Raw genomic sequence first — 13,408 nt, 5'->3', positions numbered from 1 at the left:
ATAACAGATCAAAACAAGAAGGCTCCCTGATGAGTGCCAGACAGCGACGACTGGGCAGACCAAGAACATAAGGTTCTGCAGTTAACCTTCAACAAACATGGCAAGGCTGATCCAGTGCCAAGATGGCTGCCAAGAAATCTAGGTCAGCTACCAACAGCTGTACGACCCTGGCAAAACCCTCCATCTCTGGGCCTTACTTTTTCAAATTGTCAAACAAGAGGATTCAAGCAGACCAATGGCTTTAAGCCTCCCTCACTTTTAAACTGTTTAAAACAAAACTGAAATGCCTCTGGCTGACATAAGGGTGGGGAGCTCAGAGCCCAGCTCATTCTACTATGCCCAACTATCCTCCTCTCCAGGGGCCCTTCAAACAAGCCACAGTTTCAGGGGACAAAGCTTGAAAACCCATCTATTAAATGACAGATAAAGTCCCTCCCCACCTTGCATTCTCTGGTTCTCTGCTAGATGAGAAACCCCTTGCCTCACCACAGAGTGCTCTTCCTGGGCATCAAACGCGAGGAAATGGGAGCATGATCATTCTCAGAGCATGACAGAAGACGTTTCCAAGGGAACAAAGAGAAACAAATTAAGAACACAGCCAGGGCCAGCAAACTTTATTAGGTCTTCAGCAGGAAGGAAAACAGTTAACAAGCCAAGCAATTCCCCAAATGGCCAGCCAATGGCCAGGGAAAGCACTTTATCAGGGCAGTGATTCACGTCAGAGCAGCTTACGGTCTGTGACTGGATGAGGTGTGAAGCTGGTGGTGCCAGAATATCATCAGCACACGGTGAATTAACAAGGAGACAACCAGTGTTGTGTGATCAGCCAGAGAAGCTTTAAGGAAAGGAAAAGGGGAAGAGACATTTGGCTAGGGCTCATTCAGCTGCCGAGACCCATCTCTGAGTTCAAGGATATTCAGGCACAGAAAACTGATCCCTGAGAGTCCGTGTTGGTGGCTCCCAACTTCAGGCCTGAAGCTGTCACTGCTAAACCCTCGTCTGATGAACAGCTGTTCAGCAACCTGCTCCAAGGTACATGCTAGCTCAAGCGCAGTCAAGACTAAGCTAAGCTTGGAGGGGTGAATGAAAGGGGCTAGGGTGGTGCCACCATTTCTTCTTCATTTGAACTGAAAAGTCAAACTTTGATTATCCCTCGTGTTTTGCTGTTTCAGTTCTGTCCTACGGGCAGAGACTGATTCATTTCATAAACGTTCCCCTACTCCATGCCATGCCCTGGATTGTCTCTGCCCCATGCAGCTTAGAATTTAACAGAGACATTGATTCTACTCACCACCCAGTAACTCTACTGGCCACTCCTCACCTGACGGTCTCCTCTTAAAAAGAAGAGGAAAAGGTCTGCATAGGTTAAGTACTAAAGTTCATTTCCAGGCAGGGAAGCAGGCAAGGCCAACTTGAAGATTAAAAGGTGAGTCAGCAGTAGAGAAACCAGATTTTAGGCTTTCGCTCTGAGACAGTGTAATCATCAAACTCAGGCTCTTTCAAGTCAGTTCAATAACTATGAGAAAAGAAGCCGTGTTCTTCTTCGGGCTTGGCATGGAATTCAGAACAAAGGTGGCAGGTGTAGCAGTAATGACAAACGGATGTGCACTATGGGCCAGACACTATGTAAAGAGCCTCAAGTTTAATCTTCAGAGTAATCTGGGAGAAGGTACTGATAATGTCAAGTTCAAAGAAGAGGACTGAAGCCCAGATCGGTCAAGGCACTTGTCGGAGTCACATGCTAGGAAATGGCAGCATCAGTACTCCCCACCCTTGCCCCATGTGTGAGACCCCACACATCCCACTCTGTCCTCCTCTCTGAATGAAGCTGTGGTAGAAACACTAACACTCCAGGCTAAAGGATACATGAAACACATTGCCACACATCCCTGCAGAGTCCCTCAAATGTTGAATTACAGGTTATTTTAAGGCCAGCTCATCCAGCTTAGACAACATGAATGTCAAGTTTGGTAATGTACCTAGTAAACGCCTGTCTGGATGAGCCTGCTGTTATGGGCCTCCTTGGATTTGGATGAAAACTGATTAGTCAAAGTCAATCTCTTGAGACCCACTAGCAATTAAAGCCTCAAAATGCAAAGGAACTAAAGGCAGGCAAATGCCACATGCAAATGTTTTTTTTGTTATTTTTTTTGCAAATGGTTTTACATCAGTCTGAGTCTCCAAAACCTAATTCTAGAATAAGATGGCAGTTCTCAACCATCTACGAGCAGTAATGTGTGAAAAACATGCTGTCAATAAAAAGAAGTTTCTCTGGATTTGAAAAAAAAGTAACAGGGGCTTCTTTGAACAATACTTAAATTAAGCAAGATGAAGAGAGGCCAAAGGCTATAGGACAAGGCTTGAGATCTCAGTTTTTCCACCTATACAATGGGAACACTTTCTGAAGATCTGGCCAAGTTTCCCAGTCACCAATTCAGCACGTGTAACAGTGTGGAACACCGTCAGCTCTGAGACTGGGACTGCACTCCACACAGGAGCACATGCACAGTAGACAAAGGACAATCTTTTCCCCCTGGACTCTTGCAGATTCAGAGGCCAGGTAAAGGACTGCAGCTGAATACTCAGCAGAGGGATCATGCCTCCCAAATAACTGCCACCACTACTCAGGAGGAGGGTTCTGAGACTGGCAGAGCATGAAGGGGAGCCCTCACATTTGAAGAGGGCTTGCCTGGACATAAAAAGATGGGTCAGATTTGGAAAGGGAGGGGGCAAGGGTGACATGGAGAAGACCCACAAGATGCCAGCATAACAGAGCAAATTGAGAATAAGCTACCAGCAACACTGGCTGGGGTACAGGTCTGTGCTGGGTGATTCACAGCCCCTTTCTCATTTAATTCTCAAGGTAACCCATTTTAAAGTGAGGAATCAGAGACACAGCGGAGTGACTTATCCAGGGCTAAGACAAGCATGTGAGTTCAGGAGTCTGAGACCCCCTGCTGGAGTGAAAGCAAGGACTTGGAAGGGAAAGGAGTAGATGAGGCTAGCCAAGGAAGGACAAGATTCACCGATGTTCTCGGATGCCACAGTGCGTCAGATGCTGCTGGCAGAAGCTGCAGTGATCCTGTCAAATGATGAGCCTCATGCTGATGAACATTTGACACTGCTGATCACTCCTTTCCTTGAAACACTTCCTTTCCTTGGGTTCAAAGAGGCCATGCGCTCTGCCTTCCCTCCTTCCCCGACACCTGCTCCTTGCTCAGTCAGTCTCCTTTATTGGTTCTCCCCACTCTCCTTCTCCTTCAACACTGGAGGGCCTCAGGGCTCAGGCCTGGTACCGTTTCTCTTCTCCATCTACACTATCTCGCCTCTTGGTGACCCCATCCGGTTCCAAGGCTCTACGTATTATCTATGAACGCCTGGCTCACATATCCAAACTGCCTAATCAACATTTGAACTTGAATGTCTATATGGCTAACAGGCAGCTTAAACTTAACGTGATAAAAACTGACCTCCTGATTCCCCCCATCCACAACTGGCTCATCCTGCAGTCTTCATTATCTAGTTACTGCCAACACCATCTTTGACAGGTCCTCAAGCCAAAAACCTTAGTTACCCTTGACAACACACACGCTCTCCATATCAGCTCTACCAGCAAATCCTATTTGGTCCACCTTCAAAATGAGTCCAGAATCCATGAAGTGGCTTCTCAGCAGTTCCATCACTACCACCAAGCCCAGGCCACCATCACCTCCCATTGGGATTGCTACCGAAGCTGCTTCCACACTGCTCCCGACAAACCCTCAGCAACAGGCAGAACCATCCCATCACAGTCTAAATCAGACAGTGGCACCCCTCTCCCAAAACCCTCCAATGGTTCCATCTCACTCAGAGTAAAAGCCAAAGTCCCTGATATGGACTTGTGGCCTGTTAAGGCCTTGTATGAGATGCACACCCCTTTCTGTCTCACACATACACACCCTCTTCACCCTACTTGTTTGAACTCTTCTCCCACTCTTCTCCCCATCACTCTCTCCATTCCAGCCATATGGGCCTCTTTGTTGATTCCTGAATACAACAAGCATATTTCCACCTCAGGGCCTTTGCACGAGCTGTTCACTTTGCCAGGGAGGCTTTATCTCTAGGTGGCTTCACGGTTCAGTCCCTCACCAATTTTAAGTCTTGATTCAAATATCACGTTTTCACTGAGGCCTTCTCTGACAACTTTATTTAAAATCTTACACATCCCCAACCAATCCCCCTGCCTACCACTTTCCAAGCTTCTTTCCTCCTTTTGCTTTTTCCTCAAAGCACTTATCACCAACATGTTATCAAATGTATTTATATTGTCTTTTTCTCTCTCCATAATGTGAATTCCACAAAGACAAGGAATCTGTCCATTTTGTTCACTAATGTACTCCTAGCTCCTAGACTGGCACCTACCAAATAGTGGTGCTCAATAAATATTTGAGTGACTAGGAAATGGCACTCAAATATTTATTTTATTCCTCTTTGGGAAATCTTATGTTTTGAAAATCAACCTCAGCTAAAGAGAAGCTTCCCAAAGTCCCGGTCATGAGGCTTATCAGTATCAGAGATACATCTATTCTGGTTGTCGAGCTATTTTGACAAAATCAAAATTGAAAATGTCAGACCCTCTAGGCCCATTTTACAGCCAATAAATGGAAGTAAATAAATGATAAGAGAGAGGAAAAAGGGCAAAGGGTAGAAGATTAGGTAGCAACATCTCCAATGGGAGAAATGTTCAGACCACTTCCTTCAGTGAGGACAGATTACCAGTCCCTGCTCCCACTGGCACCGGCTCAGAGAATGTGCAGAGCTGAGGGATGTGGGATGCAAATACTAGGGGAGGGCCTGGGGGGCTCTGACAGGCTATGATGTGAGCACAGCTAGGTCTTCCCTCGGCCTATAACCCTCTTGGCCCACAGGCCTTCCTCAGTATTCCTCTGCCACGCTCTTCACTGCCTTTGCACTTGCTGCTCCTTCTGCCTGGACTGTCCTATCCCAATTCTAGATTGGCTGCTCTAATTTATCCTTTATATCTCAGCTTAGATGACATCATGTGAAAGATACTGTCCCTGTAAATACCCTACAAGTATTTGTCTGTCCTTACCCCAAGTATTCCTCTTCAAAGGTTTACTGAGCACCTCCCATATGCAATAAACAGGTCTACCTGCTAGTGATGCAGCAGTGAATGAAACAAAAATCCTTCCTTTTATGGAGTACACATCCTAATCGCAGATGAGGACTTTAAGCAAGTAAGTAAGTAAAATATCTCTCAGATAGTGATAAATGCTATGAAGAAAACAAGAGCAGGGAAAGAGGATAGGGAGTTATAATAGGCAATGGGAGGTTGAAGTTTAACCGGGGTAGGCACAGAGGTTCCTTAAGAAGGCGACAGGTGACCCTGTCTGGGGAACACACTTCCAGGAGTGTGCCTGGCTTGTTTGGAGAATAGCAGGAAGGCAATATGGCTCAATCTGAGTGAGCAAATAGAGGGGCAGTGGGTCATGGGGGCAGAGGAAAAGGGAGAGGGTCTTTCAGGTCAAGGTAAGGACTCTGCCTTTTACTCTGAGGAGCTGGGAGGCACCAGAGGATTCTGAGCAGGAGCCCAGAGATCTGACTTACATTTAACCGGTGCTGGCTGCTGTGCCTCTGTTTCCCACATGGCTTATCTGTTTTTTAACTTATTACATTTGTTTCCTACTTCTTTGTGTCCCTCTTCCATTAGAATGTAGTAAGCAATCCGAGGGCAGAAACCGGCTTGTTTGCCTATCATCACACCTTAGCCCAGTGCCAGGCACACAGCAGGGCTAAGTAAATAGTCAGTGAATGAATGCTGGACATATGAAGGCTCTGTCCATAGTATCTCAACATCCAGCCACCCAACCGAATTCTAGTCCTCTAAAGAGCTCGGCCGTAACAAATGCCTTTAGTGCTGAAAATAAATTCTGAAGGGTTGGTTTTAAAGCTTTTGAGAGCTGACTTCCAAATCCACCTTTTTCCAGCTCAAGTCCACAAAGATGTTAATTTGAGGGATCAGTGACTAAGGCATGCGTGCTGGCCGATGATGAACTCTGGCCATTCTCCAGTCAACCAACAATACTCTTATCTTAACTAGAAGAGGCCTTCCACCTTCACTGAGACCCTCTAATAGAGGTCAAAGGTCAAGCCCAAAGTTAACCACCCAAAAAGCCTGAGGCTTGGAAGTCTGGAACCACAGCCAAGCCCCTTCTCAGGTCCATTAAATAACAGGAGATAATCCAAGAACATGGGGTTGGTAAAGGAAAGGATGCCACAGCAGATACGACAGGGGCTTTTCAGGGATCTACACAACTTAACAACACAATGATATCATAACTGTAAAATGCAAATGACAATGTCTCATACCTCAGAGGTCTGTGAGGCGAAGACAGGTCAATACATACAACGCCCTCAGCAGTACCCAGTCAACCAAGTACTTAGTAAATGTTAGCCACCCTTACTACTACACAGGGAGAGTGGATACCACCAGCACCTCCCTGCTGCTGCCCAACGCCCAGGTCACTGGAGGCCCTGAAGCACTCTGATGGCTAGCTAGGAGTGGTAGCAACAGTAGTTTGAGAGTACTTAATCCCACTACTGGTCAGATTTCTTCCTATATACCTGGAGTGACATGAGGATGGACAGGAGGTCATCTGGCAAGTGTTTTGGTTTCCTAGGAGTCAAGGAATCCTAACAATTCAATGCAATATCCATTCATTCCTCAAATATTTACTGAGCACCTACCAAATGCCAGACATTTCACTAGGTGCTGGAGACACAGATAGTTAAGACAAGTCTTCTCCAAGGAATAAGAGTTGTTTACTTAGAAGGTAGCCAAGTAAACAGATAATGACAATCCTTTGTGATCAGTGGAGCCACAGGACATCGAGGCAGTACAGGCCTGAAAGGTGAGGGGGATGGCCAGATGGGAGGCACCAGGTAGTGCTCCAGCAAAGAAAGGGGGTGCGTGTGATAGGAAATGGGGTTTAGGCAGGAAGAACAGCACAAAGCAAAGACACAGGTAAAAAGCGGGGGCGGGGGGTGGGGACTTGCAGAACTGGCAGGCAGCTGAGCTTGACTACAGCTCAGGAGGAAATGGAAGCGAGGAGTAGGAAAGATGAGGCAGGAGGGCCAAGCAGGGGTCAGGGCCTAAAATGCCTGGCGGGCCACGCTAAGGAATGTGAGTTTCAGCCTGAAGGTTATGAGAGCCACTGATGGATATTCAAGCAGGTATTTTTTTAAGGATTCCCCAACTGCTCATTTTCTCTCTCGAGTTATTTGTTCCTCTCTGTGAAGAGAAAAAGAACACAAAAGCCATTTCTAGGCTGTGATAATTTACCAGTGACCTATCTTAGACAAAAAGACCTATTCAGAAAAAAAAAAAACCTACAAGTAACAGAAATACACCTCAGCTTTCAGAAATACACCAAAGTGCAAAACCTATACCCAAGTCATGTTTGTCCACTGTCAGCACGTCAGGCTGGTACAAGGAGTGGGGGATCTCTGGGAAGTGAACAGTCCAGAAATGCAAGTTTCAGGGGATGACTAAAAAAGATGAAAGTCCAAGCCCAAAGCCAGCAGGACCAACAGACTGAACTTGTTCTAAAACACTTTTAGGAAGTGAAAGCAGAAGGGTGGGAGACGTCCTAAATACATGAAAGTCTCTGTTTACAGAAGGAAGTAACATCCCACAAGGCAGGGCTGACATGTAGGGCCAAGGCGCCCATCACAGCAAAGCAGGCTCTGCACAAATTTCCTCATCTAACTCCCATACGCCCCAGTGGTGGTGTGGTGGGAAAGTGGGGGTCAGTATTGTTTTAGAGCCAAGATCAAGGCGGCCTGGCCTAAGTTGCTACCAGGAAGTCTCTGAGATGGGGTCGGAACCCAAGTCTGACTGACGGAGAGTCCAGGAGGGCTTTTCCCTTTATCCCTCTGAGCCCTTCAAGCTTCTCAGGGTGAGCCTTTGCTCAGCCCACACTCAGTAGATAATCTCTACACAACCACTCAGGGATCTGATTCTTTGAGAAACACTGAAGCTGTTCTTCATGATAGTTTCTAAGGAGTGGAGGAGCCTGGTGGGCTCAACTCAGGACAGGGCACCAGATGCTCTGAGCTCTGCTCATGTTTCCACCATCTGCAACAGGCCGCTTCACCTCAAACCATCCCTTGAAAGGATTGTTTAAGGTAAAAATATTAAGTTTCTGTGAATTCAGTGGAAGGAGAATGGATCATAGCGTCAAAAAAAAAAAGGTACAACAGTAACATTTATATCACAGCTTTCTTCAGAAGCATGTGGAAACCTTCACAGGTTCATTAACTTATAACATCCACTAGTGAGTAGAAAGGCAGCAGGTCTTTCTCATGCTGCTGTCAGGGAAACTGAGGCAGAACTGGAGCAGGTGAATGTCTGCAAAGGAATAAGGCTCAGACTCAGCCGAGTTCTCCAGCTATCAAACTGCCTCACCATCTCCCAGGCAAGATGTGCTCTCCCCAGTCAAGAAGCCACGGGGCCTGCACTTTTCTCAGAGAGACGCAAACTTTTTCCTTGAGAATGGTCTTCAAGAATCTAGGGCCAAAATATCCCCTAGGGTTCCCGTTGTCCCTCTACTCCAAAAGGAATGCAGTTCAACCACTTTCAAGAGAGGTTCTGAATATTCTTTATTTAGCTTCACGGATAGCCTGTTTTGTGTCTCACAGTTCCCAGCAGTTAGAAAAACTTCCACCCTTGCTCCGAAAGGTAATCACTTATAGCAATAGCCTGCAGGGTTGTTTCATCCTAAACAGAATGAATTGAATGTCCCTTATACAGATTAGATGAGAAGCAATAAGGCTGCATGTTTACCTAGATGCAAATAAATATAATGGCAGCTAAAGATGGTAAACAGCCCCTACACTTCAACCTTGCTCCAGCTTCTCTCGTCTCTGCACTTTGCAGGCGCCTAAAAGCCTGGGTAGGAGTCCTGGCTCTGCCTATACCACCAGATTAATCTTACATGTGTGACCTAACTTCTCTGTGCCTCAGTTTCCTCGTGGATAAAATGAGGATAACAGTAGCTTCCTCAAAGGGCTGCTGTGAAGTTTAAAGGTGGCATTATAAGTAAAGTGCTTGACATAGTGCCTTGGTACACAGCAGGAGCTTAATAACCAGTAGCTAGCATTTTCGTCAGTATTTTTAGCATTAGTACTGGTGTCCCCAGTTAACCTGTCCGTGAGGGGCCAAGGGACAGACCAAGTCCAAACCTATCTTGGGACGGGCGGTGCAAAGGCCGTTTCTTGATTTTTTTTTTCTTTTCGAACCCTGGCGAAGAGGTAAGTCCCTGAACGATGGGGAGGACTCAGGATGTGAAGGGGAGAACCAGCACCGAAGAGGAGTTTCCCCTCGGGCCGGGGCGGGCTTCCCGCGGCCCTAGGCTAGGAGTCTATGCGGGAGGGCACTCCAGCAGGGCTGCGCACTCGGGGCGGCTGGGAGCAGGCCGGCGGCCAAGTGCTCGCGAATGAATGAACCCGCAGCCCTTCTGCCCACTCCGGGGCTGGGAGGCCCGTCTCGCCCCTTCGGCGCCTCGTCCTCTCTGTGACCTCTGACCCCGCAAACCCCTCACCTCGGACCACGGGCTCCCCGCCCCTCTTCTTCTGCCTTGCCGGACTCCCAGTTTCCTCACCCTCAAGTCGGAACGGCTCCAGGCGGCTCGGCTCGGCAGCAAGACGTCTGCGGCCTCGTCCTCCTGCTTCCCGATGCGTCTGTACCGCCGGCCGCTCGGAGCCCCACGGCTGTCACCTGCCGGGCGGAAGCAAGCTGCCCGCGCGCGGGCACTTCCGGCGGACGCACGACCAAGGGGCGGAGTCAAGGGTGCAACCCGGGCGGGGGTGGTGCCCGAAAGGCGGGGCCGGGAACGGGCGGGACGGGAACCAACCGGGATTAACCCCTCCCCAGCCCCGGCTCCGCTTCTCAACTGTCACCCGTAGAGTGTTTAAAAAGATTAGCTAATCGCTAATTTAACGTGGTGGAGATGGAAAGGTCATAGAAACTTTGAGGTCCAAGAACTTCATAATGTCCCATTCCCCCTTCTGCTGGATCTGCCAGGACATCAATTCCTATGGTCACCTCACCCCTGATACTGGTACTACTAACTTTCTCCTTTTTAAAGATAATTTCTGATCCTTCTCTTAAAAATATTATTTCCTCGCTACTCTTGAAAAATGCTTTACTGGACAAATAATATTTGCATTGCAAAGAAATGGAAATATATAGTAAGCGGAAAGGTAAAAAATCACCTGCACCCACCACCCTGAGACAATGAGTTTTAGCATTTGAATGAATATCCTCCCAGGCTTGATATATCATTTAATATTTTTAACTCAACACGATATTGGAAAAACTTTCATAAAACAATAAATACATAAAAAAGCATAATACATAAATACCACAAATCCATTTCTATATGGTGCTCTTCTCAAAAAACAATAGTCATACACTTAGATTGTTACCAGTCTTTTAATGTTATAAAAATTGAAATAAGCTTGCACAGCAAAGTCTGTATGTCCCATCTAATGTAGGTATTGTTTTAATACTTAATGTGGTTTAATATGTTTAATCAGCCTCATCTTTTTCATAAATTATTTTATTTTGAAATAGTTATAGACTTACTGGAAATTGCAAAAATAGTACATGTACTCATGTACCCTTCATACAGCTTTCCTCAATGGTGACATTTTATATATTGGTAGTATAATATCAAAAGCAGGAATTCGGCATTGGTATAATACCATTAACTAAATTTACAACCTCATTTCATTTTAAAATCCATTTCTGAAGTAGACAGGAAACAAATAGAATGATTGTATATGTACATACCATGTTCCACATGCTATGCATACCTGTCTAAAGGAACTAGCTTTCCCTGATGAGAAATGCTGGCAAATGCCATCAGCCTCACTAGAAAACAAAATTTCACTGGGAATTTAACATGAAAAGAGAAGTATCCAACAAAACAACCAACAAACCTAAAGGTACCAAGCTGGAGAGCTTATGTGAAAGTGGCAAGTTGGTGATAGAAACAGTCAGAGCTTTAAGCTTTCCAGGGAGACAGAAGTCACAGCGTCAGTCTGCTCAGGAAGGACATCCTGGGGAAGCTGGCATTTGTGCTAGGACTTGCACAATAAAAACAAAGTTGCATAGGCTGGGACAGAAAGAAAAGGCAACCCAGGGACAACAGTGCAGAGGCAGGAAGGCAAGAGAACCAGGCATCTGGGTCCTTCAGAAAGCATTTCCCAAGCTCCTGCTCTGAAACAGGCCCTGGGCTGGGTGTTGGACAGTCATGGGTGAAGCAAAGGCTCTGCCCTTGCTGAACCTACAATTTGTCTGGAGACACAAAAGTGACTGGTGCCGTGAAAGGGGAGGCACTGGGGTCTATGGGAGTCCGGAGCAGCAACTGACGCTCCCCTGGGTTGGGGGCCCTGGGAGAGGCTTGGACAAGTGGGGGGCACTGAATCTGGAATGCAGAACAACAAGGAATATTTATGGAGCACCTATTGTATGCCAGGTGGTGTGCAGAGGCTCTCATTTGCTCCTCACATCAGCCCCATTTTATCTGGCAGGGAACTGGAACTCCAAGAGCTAAGTCAAATAAGGTGTGAATGGCAGAGCTGAGGGCTTGGTCCCAGAACCCTAGGACACATGCCTGTATAAGTCCCACCCATTTACCTAAAATATATTTGTCACTCCTTCCTGAGCCAACCACATTGGGGACATAACAGTGAACAAGAGGTGGCACAACTTCTCCTTGGGGCCACTGTTAAATGTTGGAGACAAATGAAGGGACAATTATACTATCGCTGAAGGACTAGGAATGAACAGGATACTCAGCACCAAATTCACCCTGGGAAAACCAGGGAAGGCTTTCTGGAAGAGGTGACAACCAGCCTGAACTGTGAAAGATGATATTACTACTACTAATAGTTACCATGAAACAGCACTGCACTGGGCTCTTCTACACATTAACTTACTGAACTTTACCAACAATTTGAGGTTCACAGGCTGTCCCCAAGTAGAAATGAGAAAACAGGCCAGTGGACAGAGCCAATTTTTCCCCCACTTCCCTGTGAGACTAGGCCTCCTCTCCCACAGCTTGGACTGACAGGAGAGCTAAAAACAATAATATTAATAAGAGGACTCACATCTCAATGACAGAGGCTGGATACTTACAGCTTGCAGAGGTAGAAGCCGGAAGTGTGGGAAGGTGGGGGCCTTTGAGGGGCTTCCCTTTCCACCTTCACCACCAAACCCAGGGGACCACACTGCCTGAGTCACACGCACCATCACTGACAGCTGTGGCCAGAACAGTCCTACCTGGGGTGTGTGCAGCCTGCCCTGGCTTTCTGAGACCCGGGGGCTCAGGAGGAGCCTGTTGCTCCAGGACAGGTAGAGCAGAGCCAGTGATGGCCAAGCCCACCTTGACCTTTGGGAGAGAGAAACGACTTCTCCCAACAAATACACCATTACTAACAATAACATCACCTTCTCAGAAAGACCAAGTTTGTTTGTTTTATAATACAGAATATTGTTTTATTAATTATAACCAAAAATTAAGTTATCATGCTGTAGGGGACATTTTTTATCTTTACCTACACTCTCTCACTTTCACCCTGGGGTGTTTTGGTAAAAAAATTAAATTTTCCTTTGGAGAAATAAACCCAGTAAAAAGTTATTTGGATGAAACAAAACCAAAGCCTTGCTCTGTAATTGGACATACAACTCAAGACAGATAAAAATGTCTTCAACCCTGGGACTTCTTCTGAAACCATGGAGGAAGAAGTTTTAAACTTTTCTCCAAGCCCTGCTCATTTTCTACCCTGCCTTGTTAGGCTGGCTGGTATTGGACTGGCCACCTCTTTGGGCCTCAGTTTCTCCTCCCTGAGAACTCTGCCCCTATTATGGACCAAACACTATGGTATGCCCTTGACATCCACCACCTCATGTAACTCTCACCGTTCTCAAGAGATGGCCTTATGGTAACACCCCCTTTACAGATGGGCACAGAAAGGCCTTGACAAGCTGAGGACTCTTCCAATTTAACAAGGTGACGATAAGGCTGAGCTGGGAGTCAAGGCCAGGGCTGATGACTGCAGGGCCCATGTCTCCCTCTCCTCCTTCCCAGTACCTGCCACATGAAGTTTCTCCCAGTCAGAGCAAGGTTGGGAGTTTTTGTGATGCTGTGAAATGACCCAGAACCTACTGCTAGCACTGCTTGACCTTCAGCAAGTCCCATCCCCTTTCTGACACAGAGTCAGACCATGTCCTTCCCGCCCTCCCTTCACACTGGTGCACAGTAATCATACGTTGAGCAAGGGAAGTATTCTTTCCATCTATGCCCACTAGAGGGCCCACAAATGACATTAGCTGCCACCC

At 46.8% G+C, this 13,408-nt stretch overlaps 1 protein-coding gene across 3 annotated transcripts in view; it reads right to left on the bottom strand.

Moving 5' to 3' along the window:
- The window catches only part of AP1B1 (adaptor related protein complex 1 subunit beta 1), a 55,566-nt gene extending 45,748 nt beyond the window's left edge, over positions 1–9,818 (bottom strand). For 2 of the 3 annotated variants that reach the window (XM_057492277.1, XM_057492279.1), the window contains exon 1: positions 9,663–9,818. The gene's annotated coding sequence lies outside the window, so the exon portion shown is untranslated. Of the gene's footprint in view, positions 1–9,602 lie in introns of all 3 variants that reach the window. The other variant, XM_057492278.1, reaches the window with a different exon arrangement.
- Positions 9,819–13,408: the final 3,590 nt, after the last annotated feature.

Source organism: Manis pentadactyla, chromosome 14 (assembly GCF_030020395.1).
Source record: "Manis pentadactyla isolate mManPen7 chromosome 14, mManPen7.hap1, whole genome shotgun sequence".
Lineage (NCBI taxonomy): Eukaryota > Metazoa > Chordata > Mammalia > Pholidota > Manidae > Manis > Manis pentadactyla.
The sequence above is the reverse complement of the archived record's forward strand: the minus strand, read 5'-3'. Positions and strand labels throughout refer to the sequence as shown.